We start from the raw sequence: 23,892 nt of genomic DNA on the forward strand, positions 1-23,892 counted from the left end.
TGGTTTGCTATTTTCTTCTCTAGCTCTGAGGCAAATAGGTTTAAGTGACTTGCCCAGGGTCACACATATCCAATGAGGGTCTGAGGTCAGATCAGAACTCAGGAAGGTGAGTCTTCCTAGCTGTGTGACTCTGGGAAAGTCACTTAACCTCAAGTGTCTAGGCCTCCCAACTCTTTTGCCTTGGAACCAATACTTAGTATAGATTTTAACATGGAAGGTAAGGCTTTAAAAAAAAAGCCTGTGATGTTTAACTTTACATTAATAAAGTCTCACATGCTGGTTCACATGCCTGCAAGTCATTAATATCATTTAAATGATTCTTTTTTTTTTATTTCTACAGGAGTGGATAAGAGAAAGCATATGTAACCTACTGGAAGAATGCTAAACTCAGAGCTAATTAAGGTAGATTCAATTGTTCTGTCGCCAATTAGCAGGGTCAATATAGGTAAGTAAAAAGTGAGACTAGGGTTCAAAATCTATACCATGAGAACCAGAAAACATGCATTACCCATCTCACTGAGTAGTGTTTAGGAAATCTATTTGCACTCTTAAATATTACACAAGGAGAATGTTATTATAATGCAGAAAATAGTCTCCATAATAGGTTTCTCATTAGGAATTCTTGTGCCCTACTTCAGCTCAAAAACATTCTCCGAGATGGAGGAGAAAGAGAGTTTCTCTAGTAAGGAAAGTCCCAAGGCCAAGTCTGGGTGAGTCCTCAAAGTTTGTTCCTTTGTTTTGCCTTTTGAGGCCTCTTGGGCGAGAGAAGCCACAAGATAAAAAGATAGAGGAAGGATAGAAGTTTTGGATACCGCGAGGGGCGTGGCGGAGCCAAGTTGCAGATATGAGATGGCAGAAATGAGTCAGAAAACCAGGCTTTATTGATTATAATGGAGCCACAGCAAACCCTGATCAGTGGATTTCTCAGAAGGCTAATTCAGTCCAAAGATCCAAATTTAATACCACATGCAGGTCTTAGACATGATAGAGAAAAGAAAGTGCCTGGCCGAAGGCCAGGTCCCAGGTGAGAGAGATAGAGGAGGAAAGGAATTAAAGATGGAGCTTGGCCAGAGGCCAACCCAGCAGTGCTATGGCTGGATCAAAGAGTAGACATTCTTTTATTGTCCTTTGGGCATAGTTCCAAATTGCCCTCCAGAATGGTTGGATCAGTTCACAACTCCACCAGCAATGAATTAATGTCCCTACTTTGCCACACCCCCTCCAGCATTCATTACTTTCCTTTGCTATCATGTTAGCCAATCTGCTAGGTGTGAGGTGATACCTCAGAGTTGTTTTGATTTGCATTTCTCTGATTATAAGAGATTTAGAATACTTCTTCATGTGCTTACTAATAGTTTTGATTTCTTTATCTAAAAATTGCCTATCCATGTCCCTTGCCTATTTATCAATTGGAGAATGGCTTGGATTTTTGTACAATAGATTTAGCTCTTTATAAATTTGAGTAATTAAACCTTTGTCAGAGGTTTTTATGAAGATTTTTTCCCAATTTGTTGTTTGCCTTCTGATTTTAGTTACATTGGTTTTGTTTGCACAAAAGCCTTTTAATTTGATGTAGTTGAAATTATTTATTTTACATTTTGTGACTCTCTCTATGTCTTGCTTGTTTTTAAAGTCTTTCCCCTCCCAAAGGTCTGACATGTATACTATTCTGTGTTTACCCAATTTACTTATGGTTTCCTTCTTTATGTTTAAGTCTTTCACCCATTTTGAATTTATCTTGGTGTAGGGTGTCAGGTGTTGATCAATTCCTAATCTCTCCCACACTGTCTTCTAATTTTCCCAGCAGTTTTTATCGAATAGTGGATTTTTGTCCCAAGACCTGGGATCTTTGGGTTTATCGTATACTGTCTGGCTGAGGTCTCTTACCCCCAGTCTATTCCACTGATCCTCCTTTCTGTCCCTTATCCAGTACCAAATTGTTTTGATGACTGCTGCTTTGTAATATAGTTTAAGGTCCGGGACTGCAAGGCCCCCATCATTTGTGTTTTTTTTTCATTATTTCCCTGGATATCCTTGATCTTTTGTTATTCCAAATGAACTTTGTTATTGTTTTTTCCAAATCAGTAAAGAAATATTTTGGAAGTTCCATGGGCATGGCACTAAATAGATAAATAAGTTTGGGTAGGATGGTCATTTTTATTATATTGGCTCGTCCTACCCATGAGCAGTTAATGTTTTTCCAATTGCTCAAGTCTAGTTTTAGTTGTGTGGTGAGTGTTTTGTAGTTATGTTCTTATAGTTCCTGTGTTTGTCTCGGGAGGTAGATTCCTAGGTATTTTATTTTGTCTAAGGTGATTTTGAATGGGGTTTCTCTTTCTAGTTTTTGCTGCTGAGCTGTGTTGGAGATATATAGAAAAGCTGATGACTTATGTGGGTTTATTTTGTATCCTGCAACTTTGCTAAAGTTGTTGATTATTTCAATTAGCTTTTTGGTTGAATCTCTAGGATTCTTTAAGTAGACCATCATGTCATCTGCAAAGAGTGATAACTTGGTCTCCTCCTTGCCTATTTTGATGCCTTCAATTTCTTTTTCTTCTCTAATTGCTACTGCTAGTGTTTCTAGTACAATGTCAAATAGTGGAGGTGATAATGGGCATCCTTGTTTCACTCCTGATCTTATTGGGAATGCATCTAGTTTATCCCCATTACAGATGATATTAGCTGATGGTTTTAGATATATACTGTTTATTATTTTTAGGAAAGGCCCTTCTATTCCTATATTTTCTAGTATTTTCAATAGGAATGGGTGTTGTATTTTATCAAAGGCTTTTTCTGCATCTGTTGGGATAATCATGTGATTTTTGTCAGTTTGCTTGTTAATATGGTCAATTATGTGGATGGTTTTCCTAATACTGAACCAGCCCTGCTTCCCTGGTATAAATCCTACTTGATCATGGTGGATGACCCTTGTGATGACTTGGTGGAGTCTTTTTGCTAGTATCCTATTTAAGATTTTTGCATCTATATTCATTAGGGAGTTTAGTCTGTAGTTTTCTTTCTCCGTTTTTAACCTGCCTGGTTTTGGAATTAGTACCATGTTTGTGTCATAAAAGGAGTTTGGTAGAACTCCCTCTTTGCTTATTATGTCAAATAGTTTGTATAATATTGGGATTAACTGTTCTCTGAATGTTTGATAGAATTCACTGGTGAATCCATCGGGCCCTGGGAATTTTTTCTTAGGAAGTTCTTTGATGGCCTGTTGGATTTCATTTTCTGATATGGGATTATTTAAGAATTCTATTTCTTCTTCTGTTAGTCTAGGCAGGTTGTATTTTTGTATATATTCATCCATATCACCTAAATTGGTGTATTTATTGCCATATAATTGGGCAAAGTAATTTTTAATGATTGCCTTAATTTCCTCTTCATTGGAGGTGATGTCCCCCTTTTTGTCTTTGATGCTGTTAATTTGCTTTTCTTCTTTCCTTTTTTTAATTAGATTGACCAGCATTTTGTCTATTTTGTTTGTTTTTTCAAAGTACCAGCTTCTTTTCTTATTTATTAAATCAATAGTTCTATCACTTTAGATTTTATTAATTTCTCCCTTAATTTTTAGGATTTCTAGTTTGGTTTTCTGCTGGGATTTTTAAATTTGATCGCTTTTTAGTTTTTTTATTTGCATTTCCAATTGATTGATCTCTGCTCTCTCTAGTTTGTTGATATATGCACTCAGGGATTTGAATTTACCTCTGATTACTGCTTTGGCTGCATCCCAAAAGGTTTGAAAGGATGTCTCGCCATTGTCATTTTCCTCGGTGAAATTATTAATTTTTTCTATGATTTCTTCTCTCACTAAACGATTTTGGAGTATCATATTGTTCAATTTCCAATTAGTTTTTGATTTGGTTTTCCATGTACAATTACTGATCATTATTTTTATTGCCTTGTGATCTGAAAAGGATGCATTTATTATTTCTGCTTTTCTGCATTTGTGTGCCATGTTTCTGTGACCTAATGTATGGTCAATCTTTGTGAATGTGCCATGTGGTGCTGAGAAGAAGGTGTATTCCTTTTTATCCCTATTTATTTTTCTCCATATGTCTATTAATTCTAATTTTTCTAAGATTTCATTCACTTATTTTACCTCTTATTTATTTTTTGATTTGATTTATCTAAATTTGATAATGGTTGGTTTAAGTCTCCCACTAATATGGTTTTACTGTCTATTTCATCCTTCAATTCTCCTAGTTTCTCCATTAAAAATTTGGGTGCTATATTATTTGGTGCATACATGTTGATTAGTGATATTTCCTCATTATCTAAAGTCCCTTTTATCAAAATATAATTACCTTCCCTATCCCTTTTGATCAGATCTATTTTTGCTTTGGCTTTATCAGATATCATGATTGCAACTCCTGCCTTCTTTCTGTCAGTTGAGGCCCAGAAGGTCTTACTCCATCCTTTAATTCCGACCTTGTGGGTGTCTACCCGCCTCATGTGTGTTTCTTGAAGACAACATATGGTAGGGTTTTGGATTCTAATCCATTCTGCTATTCCTCTATGTTTTTTGGGTGAGTTCATCACATTCACGTTCAAAGTTATGACCGTCACTGGTGGACTCCCTGGCATTTTGATATCCTTCCCTAATTCTAACCTTTCTTCTTCAGCTCTACCTTTTAGTCCAGTGATTTACTTTAAATCAGTTCCCCTTGTCCCCTCCCTTGATATGTTTCCCTTTCTAGTCCCTCCCTTTTTGTTCCCTCCCCTCCCCCCTCTTTTTCCCTCCCTTTTTTGTGTTCCCTCCCCTCCTCCCTTGGTTTTCCCTTCTCCCTTCCTTTGTTGGGTAAGATAGAATTCACGATCCCAATGGATCTGGATGTTCTTCCCTCTCAGAGTTGATTTCCCTGAGAGTAAGGTTTAAGTAAAAACTCTCTTCCTCTCCTTCTTATAGGAGTTTTCTTCCCCTCCCCTTCCCGTGTGAATCTTTGTATGAGAAAGATTATTCTATTTGGTCTTTCTTTTCCCCCTATTTACACATTACATTTTCCCCACATGTTAGTATACATAGATTGATATAAATGTAGTCCTTATAGAAGAGTGTTTGACATGATGGTCTACTTAAAGAATCCTAGAGATTCAACCAAAAAGCTAATTGAAATAATCAACAACTTTAGCAAAGTTGCAGGATACAAAATAAACCCACATAAGTCATCAGCTTTTCTATATATCTCCAACACAGCTCAGCAGCAAAAACTAGAAAGAGAAACCCCATTCAAAATCACCTTAGACAAAATAAAATACCTAGGAATCTACCTCCCGAGACAAACACAGGAACTATAAGAACATAACTACAAAACACTCGCCACACAACTAAAACTAGACTTGAGCAATTGGAAAAACATTAACTGCTCATGGGTAGGACGAGCCAATATAATAAAAATGACCATCCTACCCAAACTTATTTATCTATTTAGTGCCATGCCCATGGAACTTCCAAAATATTTCTTTACTGATTTGGAAAAAACAATAACAAAGTTCATTTGGAATAACAAAAGATCAAGGATATCCAGGGAAATAATGAAAAAAAAACACAAATGATGGGGGCCTTGCAGTCCCGGACCTTAAACTATATTACAAAGCAGCAGTCATCAAAACAATTTGGTACTGGATAAGGGACAGAAAGGAGGATCAGTGGAATAGACTGGGGGTAAGAGACCTCAGCCAGACAGTATACGATAAACCCAAAGATCCCAGGTCTTGGGACAAAAATCCACTATTCGATAAAAACTGCTGGGAAAATTAGAAGACAGTGTGGGAGAGATTAGGAATTGATCAACACCTGACACCCTACACCAAGATAAATTCAAAATGGGTGAAAGACTTAAACATAAAGAAGGAAACCATAAGTAAATTGGGTAAACACAGAATAGTATACATGTCAGACCTTTGGGAGGGGAAAGACTTTAAAAACAAGCAAGACATAGAGAGAGTCACAAAATGTAAAATAAATAATTTCAACTACATCAAATTAAAAGGCTTTTGTACAAACAAAACCAATGTAACTAAAATCAGAAGGAAAACAACAAATTGGGAAAAAATCTTCATAAAAACCTCTGACAAAGGTTTAATTACTCAAATTTATAAAGAGCTAAATCAACTGTACAAAAAATCAAGCCATTCCCCAATTGATAATTGGGCAAGGGACATGGATAGGCAGTTTTCAGATAAAGAAATCAAAACTATTAATAAGCACATGAAGAAGTGTTCTAAATCTCTTATAATCAGAGAAATGCAAATCAAAACAACTCTGAGGTATCACCTCACACCTAGCAGATTGGCTAACATGACAGTTATGGAAGGTAATGAATGCTGGAGGGGATGTGGCAAAGTAGGTACATTAATTCATTGCTGGTGAGTTGTGAATCCATCCAGCCATTCTGGAGGGCAATTTGGAACTATGCACAAAGGGCGATAAAAGAATGTCTACCCTTTGATCCAGCCATAGCACTGCTGGGTCTGTACCCCAAAGAGATAATGGACAAAAAGACTTGTACAAAAATATTCATAGCTGCACTCTTTGTGGTGGCCAAGCATTGGAAAACGAGGGGATGCCCATCAATTGGGGAATGGCTGAACAAATTGTGGTATATGTTGGTGATGGAATATTATTGTGCAAAAAGGAATAATAAAGTGGAGGAATTCCATGGAGACTGGAACGACCTCCAGGAAGTGATGCAGAGCGAGAGGAGCAGAACCAGGAGAACATTATACACAGAGACAAACACACTGTGGTATAATCCAACGTAATGGACTTCTCCATTAGTGGCAGTGTAATGTCCTTGAACAATCTGCAGGGATCTAGGAGAAAAAACACTATCCATAAGCAGAGGACAAACAGGGAGTAGAAACACCGAGGAAAAGCAACTGCCTGACTACAATGGCTGAGGGGACATGACAGAGGAGAGACTCTAAACGAATACTCTAATGCAAATACTAACAACATGGCAATGGGTTCGAATCAAGAACACATGTGATACCCAATGGAATTATGTGTTGGCTACAGGGGGGTGGGAGGGAGGAAAAGAAAATGATCTTTGTCTTTAATGAATATTGCATGGAAATGATCAAATAAAATACTATAAAATTTAAAAAAATAAAATAAATATGTATATGTGACATGGAAAAAAAAGAAGAGATTTTGGGTAAAAGAAAAAGATAACATTTTTCTCCTTTTCCCTTTCCTTCATATTTCCCTTTTCAGGTATTCCATGCTCTTTATTTTTTGATATTGAACTTTCCACAGAGCTCTGGTCTTTTTTTTGCAAAAACTTGGATATCTTCTATTTTGTTGAATGCCCATACTTTCCCTTGGAAGTATATAGTCAGTTTTGATGGATAGCTGATTCTTGATTGAAGACCCAGCTCTCTTGCCTTTCTGAAAATCATTTTCCATGCCTTATGATCATTCAGAGTGGAACTTGCAAGGTCCTGTGTGACCCTGATTGGCGTGCCTTTATATCTAAATTGTCTTTTTCTGGCTTCTTGTAGGATTTTTTCTTTTGTTTGAAATCTTTGGAATTTGGCAATTACATTCCTGGGAGTTGTCTTTTGGGGATTTAGTGTAGAGGGTGTTCTGTGAGCTCTGTCAGTGGCTGTATTGCCCCCTTGTTCTAGAATCTCTGGGCAATTTTCTTTGATTATATCTTCTATTACGATGTCAAATTTGGTGTTTATTTCTGGCTTTTCTGGAAGTCCAATTATTCTTAAATTATCTCTTCTTCCTCTATTTTTCATGTCTGTCGCCTTGTCAGTGAGATATTTTATGTTCTCTTCTAATTTCTTGATCTTTTGGCTTTGCTTTATTGATTCTTGCTTTTTTACCTGCTCGTTGTCTTTGAGTTGCCTAATTCTGACCTTTAAAGCCTGGTTTTCCTTTTCAGTTTGTTCAAACTGGTTTTGTAGATGCATGAATTTCTTTTGCTTTATTTCCCACTTTTCTTCCCAGAAGGCTTCCATCTTTTTGATCCTTTCCGATTCAAATTCTTCATGGGTTTGTGGAGAGTTTCCATTTCCTTTGGAAGGTTTTGGAGCATTTGCTTGTGTTTCCTCTTCTATCTCCTCTGTATTTTGTATTTTTGCTCGATAAAATGTGTCCAAAGTTTCCCCCTTCTTCTTTTTTTTCTTGGAATTTTGGTGCTTCTGTGCTTCTGTGGAGTTTGCCATCTCTATTTGAGAGGGGAGGACTAGCTTTTCTTATCTCTGTCTGGTGTTCAGAGGTTTTAGCCCTAGGCAGATTGTCCTTTCTATGCAGTTGTTGTTCTGTCTTCTTGGGGAAGCCAGGAATTGTTGCTGTTTCCCTGTTACTGCCCTCCTCAGTTCCTTCCCGATGCTTCTCCTTGCCTTACTTCCACCCTCTGAGCCTGGCTCAGGTCTTTCCTCGGGGTGTTTGTTTCAGTGCCTTAGTTGGCCAGGAGAGCCAGCACCCTGAGGGGGGAGGGGCCACGGCTTCCCGGAACTCCGAGGGCTCCTGATAAGATTAACTTTCTCTGGGTTGAACTGAGTATGCTTTGAAGCAGGGACCTTGAGACTTGGATGGAAGGATCCAGCCAGGGCTGCAGGCTCCCCCATCTCTTTCTTTTTTCCTGCTGTCTGGGTGCCCCTGCGACTGGGTCAGGTTGTTTTCAGGATGTGGCCTTCAGAATAGCAGGCTCCAAGGTCCTTTTGCCAGCCCTGAGGGTTACTGTTGTTTCAGAGGACCCTGCTCTCTGAGGGGGGAGGGGCCGTGGCTTCCTGGAGCTCTGAGGGCTCCTGATAGGATTAAGCTTGGACTGAGTATGCCCTGAGGTGGGGACCTTTGGTGAGACTCAGATGGAAGGATCTGGTCAGGGGGTTACAGGCTCTTCCATCTCTCTCTGTTTCCCTACTGTCTGGGTGCCCCCTCGACTGGGTCAGGTTGTTTTCAGGAAGAGGCCTTCAGGATAGCCGGCCCTGAGGCTCTGAGGTTCCCTCTGATGCCTTGGACTCGGCGCTCTGGGTTGGGGGGGTGGGTCCTGGGACCTTCCTTCTGCCTACCCCTTAGGTCCGAGTGATCTCAGGTTCTGGCTTTTGGGGGGGCCGTACCTTTTGATCCAGGTCCAGGAGGAGGTTTCCCAGGGTCTATGCTGTTGTTTGTTTTGAATTTCGGTGCCCTAGGAGCATATCATTTCAGTTCGGTAGGGAAGGGTTTCCAGAGATCTGAACTTTAGCTTTCTCTAAGCCGCCATCTTGACCGGAAGTCCATTTCCCTTTTAATTTTGGTTACATTGGTTTTGTTTGTACAAAAATTTTTTTTTTAATTTGATGTAATTGAAATTATTTATTTTACATTTTGTGACTTTATCTAACTCTTGCTTGGTTTTAAAATCTTTCCCATCCCAAAGGTCTGACATGTATACTATTCTGTGTTCACCTAATTTACTTATAGTTTCCTTCTTTATGTTCAAGTCATTCATCCATTCTGAGTTTATGTTGGTGTAGGGTGTGAGGTGTTGATCCAAGCCTAATATTTCTCATACTGTCTTCCAATTTTCCCAGCAGTTTTTATCAAATACTGGATTTTTGTACTGAAAGTTGGGATTTTTGAGTTTGTCATAGACTGTCTTGCTGAGGTCACTTACCCCAAGTCTATTCTACTGATCCTCCTTTCTGTCTGTTAGCCAGTACCAAATTGTTTTGATGACCACTGCTTTAGTTTGAGATCTGGTACTGCAAGGCTACCCTCCTTTGCATTTTTTTTCATTATTTTCCTGGATATCCTTGATCTTTTGTTCTTCCAAATGAACTTTGCTATGTTTTTTTCTAATTCCATGAAGAAGTTTTTTGGAAGTTCAATGGGTATGGCACTAAATAGCTAGATAAGTTTGGTTAGGATGGTCATTTTTATTATGTTAGCTCGTCCCACCCATGAGCAATCAATATTTTTCCAATTGCTCAAGTCTAGTTTTAGTTGTGTGGAGAGTGTTTTGTAGTTGTGTTCATATAGTTCCTGTGTTTGTCTTAGCAGATAGATTTCTAAGTATTTTATATTGTTTCGGGTGACTTTAAATGGAATTTCTCTTTCTAATTCTTGCTGCTGAACTGGGTTGGAGATATATAGAAATGCTGATGACTTATGCGGGTTTATTTTGTATCCTGCAACTTTGCTAAAGTTTTTGATTATTTCGAGTAACTTTTTGGTTGATTTTCTAGGACTCCTTAAGTAGACCATCATATCATCTGCAAAGAGTGATATCTTGGTCTCCTCATTGCCATTTTTAATACCTTCAATGTCTTTTTCTTCTCTAATTGCTACTGCTAGTGTTTCTAGTACAATGTTAAATAATAGAGGTGATAATGGGCATCCTTGTTTTACTCCTGATCTTATTGGAAAGGCTTCTAGTTTATCCCCATTGCAGATGATGTTTGCTATATGATTTTAGATATATACTGTTTATTATTTTTAGGAAAGGCCCTTCTATTCCTATACTTTCTAGTATTTTCAATAGGAATGGGTGTTGTATTTTATCAAAGGCTTTTTCTGCATCTGTTGAGATAATCATGTGATTTTTGTCAGTTTGCTTGTTAATATGGTCAATGATGTGGATGGTTTTCCTAATATTGAACCATCCTTGCATTCCTGGTATGAATTCTTCCTGGTCATAGTGGATGACCCTTATGATGACTTGGTGGAGTCTTTTTGCTAGTATCCTATTTAAGATTTTTGCATCTATATTCATTAGGGAGATTGGTCTACAGTTTTCTTTCTCTGTTTTTGACCTGCCTGGCTTTGGGATCAGTACCATGTTTTTGTCGTAGAATGAATTTGGTAGAACTCCTTCTTGTCTTATTCTGTCAAATAGTTTGTTTAATATTGGGATTAGTTGTTCTTTGAATGTTTGATAGAATTCATTTGTGAATCCATCTGGACCTGGGGATTTTTTCTTAGGGAGTTCTTTGATGGCTTGTTCAATTTCTTTTTCTGAAATGGGGTTGTTAAGGTAATTTATTTCTTCCTCTTTTAGTCTAGGCAATTTATATTTTTGTAAGTATTCATCCATATCACCTAGATTGCCATATTTTTTGCCATATAATTGGCCATAGTAGTTTTTAACGATTGCCTTAATTTCCTCTTCATTAGAGGTGAGGTCTCCCTTTTCATCTTGGATACTGTCAATTTGGTTTTTTTCTTTCTTTTTTTTTTTAATTAGACTGACTAGTACTTTGTCTATTTTATTTGTTTTTTCAAAGTACCAGCTTCTGGTCTTATTTATTAAATCAACAGTTCTTTGACTTTCAATTTTATTGATTTCTCCTTTGATTTTTAGGATTTCTAATTTAGTTTTCATCTGAAGATTTTTAATTTGTTCACTTTCTAGTTTTTTAATATCCATGCCCAATTCATTGACCTCTGTCCTTCTTAATTTGTATAAACTCAAGGATATAAATTTTCCCCTGAGTACTGCTTTGGCTGCATCCCATAGGTTTTGAAAGGATGTCTCACCATTGTAATTTTCTTTAGTGAAGTTATTGATTGTTTCTATGATTTGTTCTTTAACTAGCCGGTTTTGGAGAAACATATTGTTTAATTTCCAATTAATTTTTGATTTATCTCTCCATGTACCCTTACTAATTATTATTTTCATTGCACTGTGGTTTGAGAAGGTTACATTTATTATTTCTGCACTTTTGCGCTTGTTTGCAATTTTTTTGTGCCCTAATACATGGTCAATTTTTGTGAATGTACCATGTGCTGCTGAAAAGAAGGTGTGTTCCTTTTTGTCCCTATTTATTTTTCTCCACATGTCTACTAACCCTATTTTTTCTAAGATATCATTTGTTTCTCTCACCTCTTTCTTATTTATATTTTGGTTTTATTTATCTAGTTAGGATAGAGGAAGGTTCAGATCTCCCACTAGTATAGTTTTTCTATTGTTACAAGGGAATCACTTTAAAAGACTGATATATATTAATTTAAGGTCGCCAAGGAATTCAGCTATGTAATTCCTAAATGAAAAACTCAAGTCATCAGTAAATCTTTTATGGAGTTGAATTACAATAGGAGTAAGAAAGGAATTAGAGATAGAGAGAGAGAAAAAGGGAGAGAAGGGAATAGGGCTTAAATACCCCTTCTGTTTAGGCTGGGACAAAAGGCCCAAGCCCTTAGATAGCTGGGGCAAAGAAAAGAGATCAGTCCCTATTACTCACGTGACCAAAATGGAGAAACAGTCTCAGAGGCCCCCACCTTCAGCTTCCTTCAGAGCAAGCTTCTCAGAGTACACTGCAACCACTCCAGCCAACTCCTCAACCACCTCGAGTCTTCAGACCCCCCTGATCTTTAAGGAAACCATCCAAGTTGCCTCCCCTCAGTTCTCACATCTACCAATCACTGTCCATCAATTTCCCTGTGCCAATGGAGGCTCTAGCTTAACCCAGGACCGCCCAGAGGCTTTGCACATGTCTGTTGAAGGTCATATTTTCAAATGATTAAATCTTTGCTCCTTTGCTACAGCCCTTTCTAAATCCTGTTAACCTGAGTAGGGTAGAGATTGGAATAATTAAATTTTGATCTAGGCTGCAGCCCTTACTCAATCCTGTTAGGACTGAATAGGGTGGAGATTGATTCCAAATATCTCCATTGTATCAATTCTAAAATCAATCATGACTCAAAGAAATTCCTGTTCTATGCTTAAGCATAGGTCAAAGTCCTTTCCATTGTTCAGCAAAAGGTTTCTGTCCTAAAGTAATCTTAAGAAGGGAAGAGAAGGAACCTCCCATGCCAATGGGGTTCCCATTCCAATAGACTATCAGTAAGAAATTTTCCAAGTATGAAATATCCCAATGGTGAAATTTCCAACATTTATAAGTCTAAGGAATTTTGAGGTTTACACTATCTATTTCATCCTTGAGCTCCTCTAGTTTTTCCTTTAGAAATTTGGATTCTATGCCATTTGGTCCATACATATTGAGTACAGATATTTCCTCATCGTCTATATTGCCTTTTATCAGGATGTAGTTACCTTCCCTATCTCTTTTAACTAGATTTATTTTTACTTTGACCTTGTCAGATATCATGATTGCAACTCCTGCCTTATTTTTATCAGTTGATGCCCAATATATTTGGCTCCATCTTCTTACTTTCACCCTATGCATATCTAACTTCCTCATGTGTGTTTCTTGGAGACATCATATGGAAGGGTTTTGGATTCTAATCCACTCTGCTATTCACTTGGATTTTATGGGTGAGTTCATTCCATTCACATTCAGAGTTACTAGCTGTGTATTTCCCAGCATTTTGATTTCTACTTCAGGCCCTGCCTTTTCTTCTTTCACTATTTTCTTCTACACCAATGTTTGTTTATACTCAGTCCCCCTAGTTCCCACCCTTATTTTACTTCCCTTTCTACAACCCTCCCTTCTTATCCCCCCCTTATTTTCCCCTGTAGTCTTTTTAAAATTGCCCCCCCTCCCTTGTACTGCTTCCCTCCCCACCAGTCCATTTTTTACCCTTCTACTCCCCTATAGGGCACAAATCTATTCTCTGCCCCCAATGGATTGGATTGTTCTTAACTCTTTGGGTCAGCTTCAAAGCACGTAAGAGTTGAGTATTTCCTATCTCCAACCTCTTTACCCTTCCAGTGTATCAATGTTCTCCTCCTTCCCTCCATGAGCTTCTTTGTGACATATCAATTTACCCTCATTTGTTTCTTTTCCCATTCCTTTTAGTATTAACCTCTTTTTTTTAAAGTTCTGGTTGTATACACACACGTATATGTATTTATGCATGCATATTTCTATATACCTATTTATGTCTTGTACTTTCATCCTATACAGTTTGTCACTGTTCCCTCTAAGTGTAATTTTTCTAGCTGCCCAGGTGATAGCAACAGTTTTTAAGAGTTACCAATGACCTCTTTTCTTATAGGAATACATATTTTAACTTATTGAGTCTCTTAAAAAATATTTTTTGTTGTTGTTGTTGTTTCGTTTTTTCCCCCCTCTTTTTAAATTACTTTTTGATGATTCTCTTGAGTTATGTGCTTGGACATCAAATTTTCTGTTCAGGTCTGGTCTTTTCTTTACGAATGCTTTGAATTCTTCTATTGTGCTAAATGACCATACTTTCCCCTGTAAGAATATAGTCAGTTTTGCTGGGTAGTTGATTCTTGGTTGTAGACCTAGTTCCCTTGGTTTCTGGAATATCATATTCCATGCCTTTTGGACTGTCAGTGTGGATGCAGCCAGATCCTGAGTTATCCTCACTGTGTTTCCGTGGTCTGAATGGCTTCTTCTTGGCAGCTTGTAATATCTTTTCTTTGGTCTGATAGTTTTTGAATTTGGCTATAACATTCCTGGGTGTTGTCAGTTGGGGATTAAATACAGGAGGTGATCTGTGGATTCTTTCAATCTCCACTTTCCCCTCTTATTCTAGGATTTCAGGGCAGTTTTCCTGAATAATTTCCTGTAGTATGATGTCCAGGCTTTTTCTTTTGTCATGGTCTTCTGGTAGGCCAATGATTCTTAAATTGTCTCTTCTCAAATGATTTTCTAAATCTTCTGTTTTGTGAATGAGATGCTTCATATTTTGCTCAATTTTTTCATTCTTTTGCTTTTGTTTTATAGTGTCCTGCTGCCTTGTGAGGTCACTTAATTCCAGTTGTTGTAGTCTGGTTCTAAAAGACTGGCTTTTTGGTTGTCTTTTTCCTTCTGGTCTGATTTTCTGTGGAGGTCATCTTTCATCCTCTTTACCTCATCTTTCATCTCCTGTTTCTCATCTTCCATCTTCTTCACCCCATCTTTCATCTCCTTTCCCTCATTTTCCATCTGGTTTATTTTGGCTTTCAAGACATTGTTTTCTTGTTTTAGTTCAAGTGCCTCTGTTTCCAGATGACTTATCTTAATTTTTAAGTTGTTTTCCCAATTGTCTTCAGCTTTTCTTAATCGTGTTTTGAGTTCTTCCACAGCCTGTATCCAATTTACTGGGATTTCTGATTCATTGTTTGCTGATCTCTCCCTCTCTCTTCCATTTGCTGAATAGAAGCTGTCTATTGTAGTTTCTTTCTTCTTTTTCTGTTGTTTGCTCAAATTCACCCCTTCTTTACTCCCTATATTTGTCTGTGCTCTTGCTCCTCTCATTTTTTTGGTTTGGGGGCTTCTGTCAGTCTCCCGTCTTGGAGCTTTAACAGGAGATCTTTCGGTGTAGTCTCTGGTGGAAGTTTGTTGGGGTTCGAGCTTCTCTGTCCTCTGGAGGCTTTTGATTGGATTAAAGCCCAGCAGTCATTGAGGATGGGTGTGGAGCCTGGGCTTCCCTGAGTTCTGGAGACTTTTGATGGGATTAAGTTCAGCTTAGTTGGTCTGGGTGTGCTCTGAGTCCAAAACTTCCTGGAAGGCTAGAGAAAATATGGATTATCTCCACAGCTCTGGCCAGGCTGCAAAGTCTATGCTCCCTCTTTACCTCCTTCCCCGCCATCTGCATTAGACACTCTGAACTTAGCACAGCCCTGCTTGCAATGTAAGCCCTCCAGACCAGCACCTTTGACTGTCCAGAAGTTCCAGCTGCCACTGGAGTCTCAGCGCTCTGGGTGGGAGGTGGGATGGGTCCTGGGACCTTCCTTCTGTCTTTCCCTTAAACCTCAGTGTTCTCCGATTCCGGCTTTTCGGGGGGCGTACCTTTTGAATTAAGTCCAGCAGGAGGGTTCCTTGGCTCTGTCTTGTTAAGTTTGTTTTTCAGTCCCCTCGGAGCATTCGGTTTATGATCGGTTAGGAAGTGTATTCAGAGGTCTGAACTTCTGCTCCTTCTAGGCCTCCATCTTGAATCTGCCTCTCTGGGACAACATTCTTGGCCCTAGAGTAAGGCACATTTGGGCTCCCAAGAAACAACAACTACTTCTTAGTGATGGAGAAATAACTTTTCTTGCTAATCATACTGTAAATGTAGAAATCCTTCAGAATGCAGAGAGTGGGGCCATAGATGTAAAGTTTTTTGTATTGTCTGAAAAAGGAGTAAGTATTGTTTCATGGAAACTGGAATGGAGATAGGAGTACATATGGACTTTCAATAATACTTCCACAATCTAAACTCAGTTTCTACCTTCCCCTTTATAGAGTGTGTGTTGATAGATTAACACACATTGGGGATACTTGCCATGAAGGTTTCCTTCTCAATGCCATCAGCTCCCACCTGCAGACCTGTGGTGTTCAAAATGTAGTTGCCAAAACTGTGAAGGTTAAAAATTGTAAAATGCCCAAACTGTAAAGGATTTTGTCCAAACTGTAAAGATAATTTTAGTGTTTTGACTTAAAATCTAAAATAAGTGGTCGCCATGGGAAATTCCCAAATATGAAAATACTCAAGTCAGCTGGGATTTATGGAGATTTTAATTAATATAAATGAAGGAATTAGGGGAAGGAGAGAGAGAGAGAGAGAGAGACAGAGAGAGAGAGAGAGAGAGAGAGAGAGAGAAAGAGAGAGAGAGAGAGAGAGAGAGAGAGAGAGAGAGAGAGAGAGAGAGAGAAAGAGAGAGAGAGAGAGAGAGAGAGAATAGTAGAAAGGGCCTAGGCCAAATGGCCTAGGCCTGAGCCTAAGGGAGAGTGAGTCAGTCTTTATCACTTACCACAAAATTGTCTTCAAGCAAGCTCCAAACCTCCAAACTCCAGCTCTAACTAACTTCCAATCCAAAAACACTGAATTACCTGAACTGACTTCTCCTTTTGAAGAAATTTTCTCTAATGTCACCTCCCCTAAATTTTCACATCTACCAATCACAGTAGACGCTTTCCCCCAGGACTGCCCATTCTTAGTTCTCATCTTCTTTTGTTCTCACCTTCTTTGGTTAAATTAAATCCACTGAGTACTTCACACCTCTTTTGTTAAGCTTGCCTTCTGTAAATTGCTTGACCTTTTAGGTACTAATTTAACCTTTATAGGTACTGAGCACCTTTTTGTATTAGATCTAAAAATAGACCTAGCTTAAGGTTTTAGCTTCACTATAAGTATGAGTTAGGGACTTTTCATTGTTCAATCAGGAGTTTGCAACTTTATCGTCCCCTAAGGCACTGTCTGAGTAGGGTGGAGTAATTTTAAAAGTTCTCAATATATTTCTGACAAAGTACCTCCATTGTTAAAAATGGGGAATCAAATCTTCTGAAGTAGAGTCTGAGTAGTTTTAAGATTCACAGTGGCTGTTCTTTAGTAGTAGGTAGCAGTGCAGATAAAATAAATAAGATAGTGAGGACATTGTGAGGAATGAGTCTTCATTTAAATATAAATCCAGGTTATTTGTACAAGGTCTGCTCAAGGATTCAACTGGAAGTTTTGTGTTGCCCTTCTGACAAGTCATGTACATACACATATAGATGTGGATGTTAATACAATGAAACAGATGCCACCTTGTCATGAACATATCTCTCACTAGCATCATTACATGAGATCAGAGCTGACTGTATTTTGGAGAGTCACTTAGGAAGAAGATGTGACTCAGGATGCAATTATCTCTACAGATGAAAGCTTTACACCTGATTTGAATGTTTTTCAAGATGTCTTACACAGAGACATAGTAGTACAAGCCTTCCTGGATCAGGTCTTTCATTTGAAACCTGATTTGTCTCTGAGAAGTACTTTTCTAGCACAGTTTCTACTTGTCCTTCATAGAAAAGCCTTAACACAATAAAATACATACAGGATGATATGCAGAAGGGAAAAAAAAGCCATTTAAATCTCTTCGAAACTTGAAGATAGATCTTGATTTAACAGCAGAGGGCGATCTTAACATAATAATGGCTTTAGCTGAAAACATCAAACCAGACCTACACTCGTTTATCTTTGGAAGACCTTTCTACACTAGTGTACAAGAATGGGATGTGCTACTGACATTTTAAAAGTAACCTTTTAAGTTTATTTCATCATATTCATGAGTGCAGCTCAGAGAAAATTAATGTTATGAAAAACACTCTTTGGGTCATATATCCAAAGCTCTGCTCTACATTTGTAGTTAAAGTTATACTGCAGACTTTATGAGATAAAATACTTTATAGTTACTTAATCAGTTACATTGTTTATAAGTGGATCCCTTCTTGACATTCACTTTTTCAGAATTGCCTTTTGTTTACAATTATAATATTCCTTAATGTTAGGGAAATATATAAATTTTGATAACAGCTGCCATCTTCAGAAACTGAAAATACTTATTTAAATTCATCTCAAGGTTTTCTGTTAGTTTTTCACATGTTTTTCCTTTTCTAAATTTTTATTTTTCCTGAGGGCATTAGATTGCTGTAATACTTTGTATTCTGTTTATTGAACAATTGAAAATCAGAGCAGTTTACCAAAATAATTTATAGAGTAACAAAAAGGGAAGGGGAACATATTTAAAATTTAGAAAAAAAAGGGGGCATCTGGGTAGCTCAGTGGATTGAGATCCAGGCCTAGAGATGGGAGGTCCTAGGTTCAAATCTGGGCTCAGGCACTTCCCAGCTATGTGACCCTGGGCAAGTCACTTGACCCCCATTGCCTAGCCCTTACCACTTTTCTGCCATTCCAAGATGCAAGGTAAGGGTTTGAAAAAATATGAATCATGCAGTTATTAAAACTATAATGCTTAGATGCTACTTTAAAATGAGTCTTTAAACTTTATTGAAAAGCCAAATAATATTCAGTGTCCCTGATTATAGTGGGATACCCTATATTTCTCATTTTATCCAGGCTAATTGAACTGTGAAGAAAATATGGGAACTTGAACTTTACATTTATGTATATCTTATCAACTTTTTAAGAAAGTATTTTTCTTTATTAAGAGCCAGACTGAAATATTTATGCTGTCTTCCCCTTGAAAATAAAAATTTGAGGGAGAATATAAGATGTTCCTAAATTAATTTAATTTTCCTTTATCTTATGTTTGTGCTGATCTGATTTTGCAATCACTGTAGCTCTGAAATTGTAAAAAGTGTCAAGATGCATTAGAAAAAAACTTTTTGATCACTGACTGATTTCTTTCTACCTGCTTACACCTTTGAGTCCAAGTTCACAAGGGTTTTGTATTTTCTTTTCTGGAACAAGAAGTATTTTTGCTGTTACATATTTCTTCTTGTTGGGCTTTTTTATCTTTATTTTTTTGGTTTGATTTGTTTTTAGAAACATTCTGACCCATGACTATAAATGGATGATATAAGTGCTTTAGAGGATTTGGGATTTTGCCAATTTGTGACTTACACTGGAGTCATTGAATTATTGACTTTGTGGTGCTGACATTTTCTTTATCTTTTATCATTACTCCAGAACCTTAAGGTTTTTATCATACACAATTGTATTGCTGTTTGGATCTCCAGTGATACTTTAATTATTATTCTTAGAAAACCCTTTAATCAGATTTTTCTTAGAGCAGATTATAAGAGATTCCCTTGAGTAATTTGTTCTTCCTATTGAGACTATTTAATAACTTGTTACTAAAAGAAAAAAAATTGAACAATTTAATTGAAAATGAAATAAAGTGTAAGTTTCTAAATATCCTGAAAGGGACTATCTTAGGCCACAGTGAAGGTCACCATACCTAATTGGGAATGCTTTCTACATTCTGCATATTCAGTACATCTTCATCCTGAAGAGATAGATACTATTTTGGCAGAATTAGATATTGTTTGATTCCCTTCTTGTTTTGGACCCTACTAGCAGCTGTATAATAACTGATTACCATGTTTCCACATTCAGAATATTGTTGATGTGAACATTGTACTAGTGCCCAAGAAAATCTTTCTATTTTAAAATGTACTAGAAACATAGAATAAAAAGAATTAATATTTGGAAGAGAAACAGAAGGATAAGGTTTGTGTCAACTCCTTTCTAAAAAATTTTACCCACAAGAATATATCTTGTTCTAAAAGTTAACAGCTTTTTCTCATCACAGCTATCAAAATCTTGATTTTAGACAACACTGATTTACCTACATAATGCACTAGCTCAGAGCTTTGAATAAACTGATAAACACTACCAACTTCAATGTCTCATATCTCAATCAAAGCCTTGCTTCACAATTTAAATGCTGAATGGTTGTTCAAATGCTGGTTTTGTTGTATAGAATATACAATGTACAGTGAAATAAGTTATTGGAGCATGAGCAGATTCTGTGTCATATCTAGTTTTTCAGGCAGGAGAAGTTTGAATAAAATATCTTTGAACTAAAAAAAATGCTTCTTACAGGATCAATTGGCAAATACTTACCCCACCAAAACATGTCTGACCCTGACAAACCTGTTTTTGAACCTCTAAATGAGGAAATCCCCTCCCCCAAAACGGAGACGGAAAACACCTCTCCTACAGCTCAGATAACAGACTGCTTCTCTCGTGGTCTGCAAATCTTGAATGAACTTAATTCCTAAGACCTTTCTCCTGAAAACCAAACTTCTGAAATCCCAGTTTCTCCTGTTCCTTCTCCTACCCCAAAACCAATTCCAGCCTCAAGGAAATTTCCTCCTATCCAAAAACCAAGTTCAGCCCCAAGGAAATCTCATCCTTCAAAAGAAACTCTTTTTAGTCAAACTGACTCACAGGTACCAAATTCAACTAGAGGCCTTTTTCCTCTAAAAGAAGTACCCGAAATAGGACGCAATGGGGATGTGGTGACTCTAAGGCACAATATGTCATTTACTCCCCAAGAAATAAATGAATTCACACAGAATGTTTCCACATATGAACAAGATCCCTTTCTGATAACAAAAAAGATGACAGATATTTTTTCAGTATAATCCATCTTACAAAGATGTTGAAAACTTGCTACAGGCTTTTTTAACTGAACATGAGAAAAATAAAATATTTGCTCATGTCAATAAAGCCCAGGGGCACAATGCAGCACACTGGCCATCTCAGGATCCCGAATGGGACTATAACAACCCTGAGGATTATTTACAACTCTTCCGTTGTAGGGAGGCCATCTTAACAGCCATGAGAGAGTATGCAGACAGTACAGATAATTGGACAGAATTTGAAAGAATTAAGCAAAATGAGGAAGAGACACCCTCCAGATTCATGGACAGAATAATTGAGTTGGGGGGTCGATACCTGGATTTTGACCTTTCTAAAGAAAATTGCATAAGACAAATTAGAAGGCACTTTGTCAATAACTCTTGCAAAGTGATTAGGGATTATTTTAGAACACATTGCCCAAGGTGGCCACAGATGGATCTTGAAGAATTATGAAGAACTGCTCTATATGTTTCAAAGGGAAACAAAGAAAAGGAGGAAGAGACTAATGATCTCATGGAGAAAATTGAGAAACGATTGTTATATTTAACAGATAAGATTGCAAAAGTGGAAAAAAGGCATGATACTGTGAATCTTAAAACTGCTCAAACTCTACCTTAAAACATTTGGTTAAGGTTATCCTCCATTTAAACAATGGAGGTACTTGATCAGGAATGTATTGGGAACTTTAAAATTACTCCACCCATACTTAGGCATACCTTAGGGGAAGATAAAGTTGTAAAACTCCTTACTGAACAATGAAAAAGTCCCTAACCCATACTTATAATGAGGCCAAGCCCTTATGCTAGGTCTATTTTTAGATCTAATACCAAAGGGTGCTAAGTACCTATGAAGGTCAAATTAATCACTAAAAGGGCAAGCTTTGCAAAGAGATGTGAAATACTCAGAAGTTTGAGTCTACCCTGAGAAGGTGATAACAAGATATGAATTAAGAAGGTGATAACAAGATGTGAATTAAGAATGGTCAGTCCATTGGAAAACATCTACTGTGATTGGTAGATGTGAAAATTTAGGGGAGGTGACATAGGAGAAAATTCTCTTTAAAAGGAGGTCAGAGGCCTCTGGACTTAGTTCAGCTTAGGAACCTGAATTGCAGGGTCTCTCAGTGGCTGAATTTAATTGAGCTTTGGAAGCTGAATTGGAGGTCAGGAGTCAGAACTGGCTCCCTGAACTCAGTTCAGGAATTGAGGATTTCAGTAAAGAATTGGAGTTTGCTTGGGACAAGATCTTGTGGTGAGTGATTAAAGATTGACTTAATTTTTTCTCTTAAGGAGAAAGGCCTAGGCCATTGACCTAGGCCCTAGCCTTCCTGTTATTTCCTCTTACTCTGTCTCTTTCCCTTTCCTTAACTACTTCATTTGTATTAATTAAAATCTCCATAAAACCCAGCTGACTTGGGTATATTTTAATATTTGTGAATTTCCCCATGGCAACCACTTATTTTTAATATAAAATCAAGACACTAAAAATTATCTTTACAATATTGGCAATTCATAGTCTTGAACCCATATTTTCGCAGTCACAATACTAAACCAATGGCACTTGCCCCTCTCCAAGAATCTAATTATCGATCCATTATCTGCCAATTCTGTGAGAAGACGGGCCACAGAATGATTGAGTGTAGAACTTTATTCAAGGCAACCAGAAATAATATGTAGTTTAATAACAACTACAGAACTGATAATTATAGAAATAACTATAATAATAATAATGGAAACCACAACTTTAGGAATGATAACTATAGGAATAGATATTGGGAAGATGATAACTCAAAACAAATGACTCCACAATAATATAACTTAAGTGGTACTCATCCAAAAAGTACTTGGGGGGGGTGCTAATGCCCCTCAGGGGTATGCCCAAGGAAATTCCCAAATACTCTGAAGGTGTATGGGGGGGCTGGGGATTGGGCACAGGAATCAGAGGCTACAACCTTTCATTTTCTGGAAGCAGATGTCCTACTACCCGTTGTCCTATCCACTGTGCCCCCCCATACTGATGAGCCCCATGTTACCTTAAAGGTGGGTAACACCTATTATGATCGTCTTTTGGACACTGGAGCTTCCAGGTCTTTATTAAAGAGTACACCTGATTTACATTGCTATTCCATTGGCTCAGAGTGTGTAATGGGAGTGTCAGGGATACCATAAAGAGCTAAAAATCTTTCCCCTAAAATGGTGTCTGTAGGATCCCTAGAAGTACAACATTCTTTCCTCTTGATGCCTGACTCCCCTTAAAATTTGCTGGGGGGGACCTTCTATGCAAACTCAAAGTCACAACAACTTGCTCCCCAGATGGTTCTTTATCATTGGCAGTACCTGAGGAATCTTTAAATTTACTCCCTATAGTAATGAATGCTGGAGGGGATGTGGCAAAGTAGGGACATTAATTCATTGCTGGTGGAGTTGTGAATTGATCCAACCATTCTGGAGGGCAATTTGGAACTATGCCCAAAGGGCGACAAAAGAATATCTACCCTTTGATCCAGCCATAGCACTGCTGGGTCTGTACCCCAAAGAGATAATGGACACAAAGACTTGTACAAAAATATTCATAGCTGCGCTCTTTGTGGTGGCCCAAAACTGGAAAACGAGGGGATGCCCATCAATTGGGGAATGGCTGAACAAACTGTGGTATATGTTGGTGATGGAGTACTATTGTGCTAAAAGGAATAATAAAGTGGAGAAGTTCCATGGAGACTGGAACAACCTCCAGGAAGTGATGCAGAGCGAGAGGAGCAGAACCAGGAGAACATTGTACACAGAGACTAATACACTGTGGTATAATCGAACGTAATGGACTTCTCCATTAGTGGCGGTGTAATGTCCCTGAACAACTTGCAGGGATCCAGGAGAAAAAAACACCATTCATAAGCAAAGGATAAACTATGGGAGTGGAAACACCGAGAAAAAGCAACTGCCTGAATACAGAGGTTGAGGGGACATGACAGAGGATAGACTCTAAATGAACACTCTAATGCAAATACTATCAACAAAGCAATGGGTTCAAATCAAGAAAACATCTAATGCCCAGTGGACTTACGCGTCGGCTATGGGGGGGGGAGGAAAAGAAAATGATCTATGTCTTTAACGAATAATGCTTGGAAATGATCAAATAAAATATATTAATAAAAAAATAAAAAAAAATTTACTCCCTATAATTCT

The 23,892-nt window shown here is 37.8% G+C and overlaps 1 protein-coding gene and 1 pseudogene across 7 annotated transcripts in view; both read left to right on the forward strand.

The window, feature by feature from the left end:
* Window positions 1-23,892, forward strand: part of LOC100029567 (intelectin-1-like) — a 100,014-nt gene that overhangs the window by 48,916 nt on the left and 27,206 nt on the right. For 4 of the 7 annotated variants that reach the window (XR_008916272.1, XR_008916274.1, XR_008916271.1 and 1 more), the window contains one exon: window positions 341-7,090. The gene's annotated coding sequence lies outside the window, so the exon portion shown is untranslated. Of the gene's footprint in view, window positions 1-340; window positions 7,091-23,892 lie in introns of those variants that run through there. The other 3 variants (XR_008916275.1, XR_008916276.1, XR_008916273.1) reach the window with 2 other exon arrangements.
* Window positions 658-21,919, forward strand: LOC130456898 (guanine nucleotide exchange factor C9orf72 homolog; annotated as a pseudogene).

Source organism: Monodelphis domestica, chromosome 2 (genome assembly GCF_027887165.1).
Source record: "Monodelphis domestica isolate mMonDom1 chromosome 2, mMonDom1.pri, whole genome shotgun sequence".
In the NCBI taxonomy this organism is placed as follows: domain Eukaryota; kingdom Metazoa; phylum Chordata; class Mammalia; order Didelphimorphia; family Didelphidae; genus Monodelphis; species Monodelphis domestica.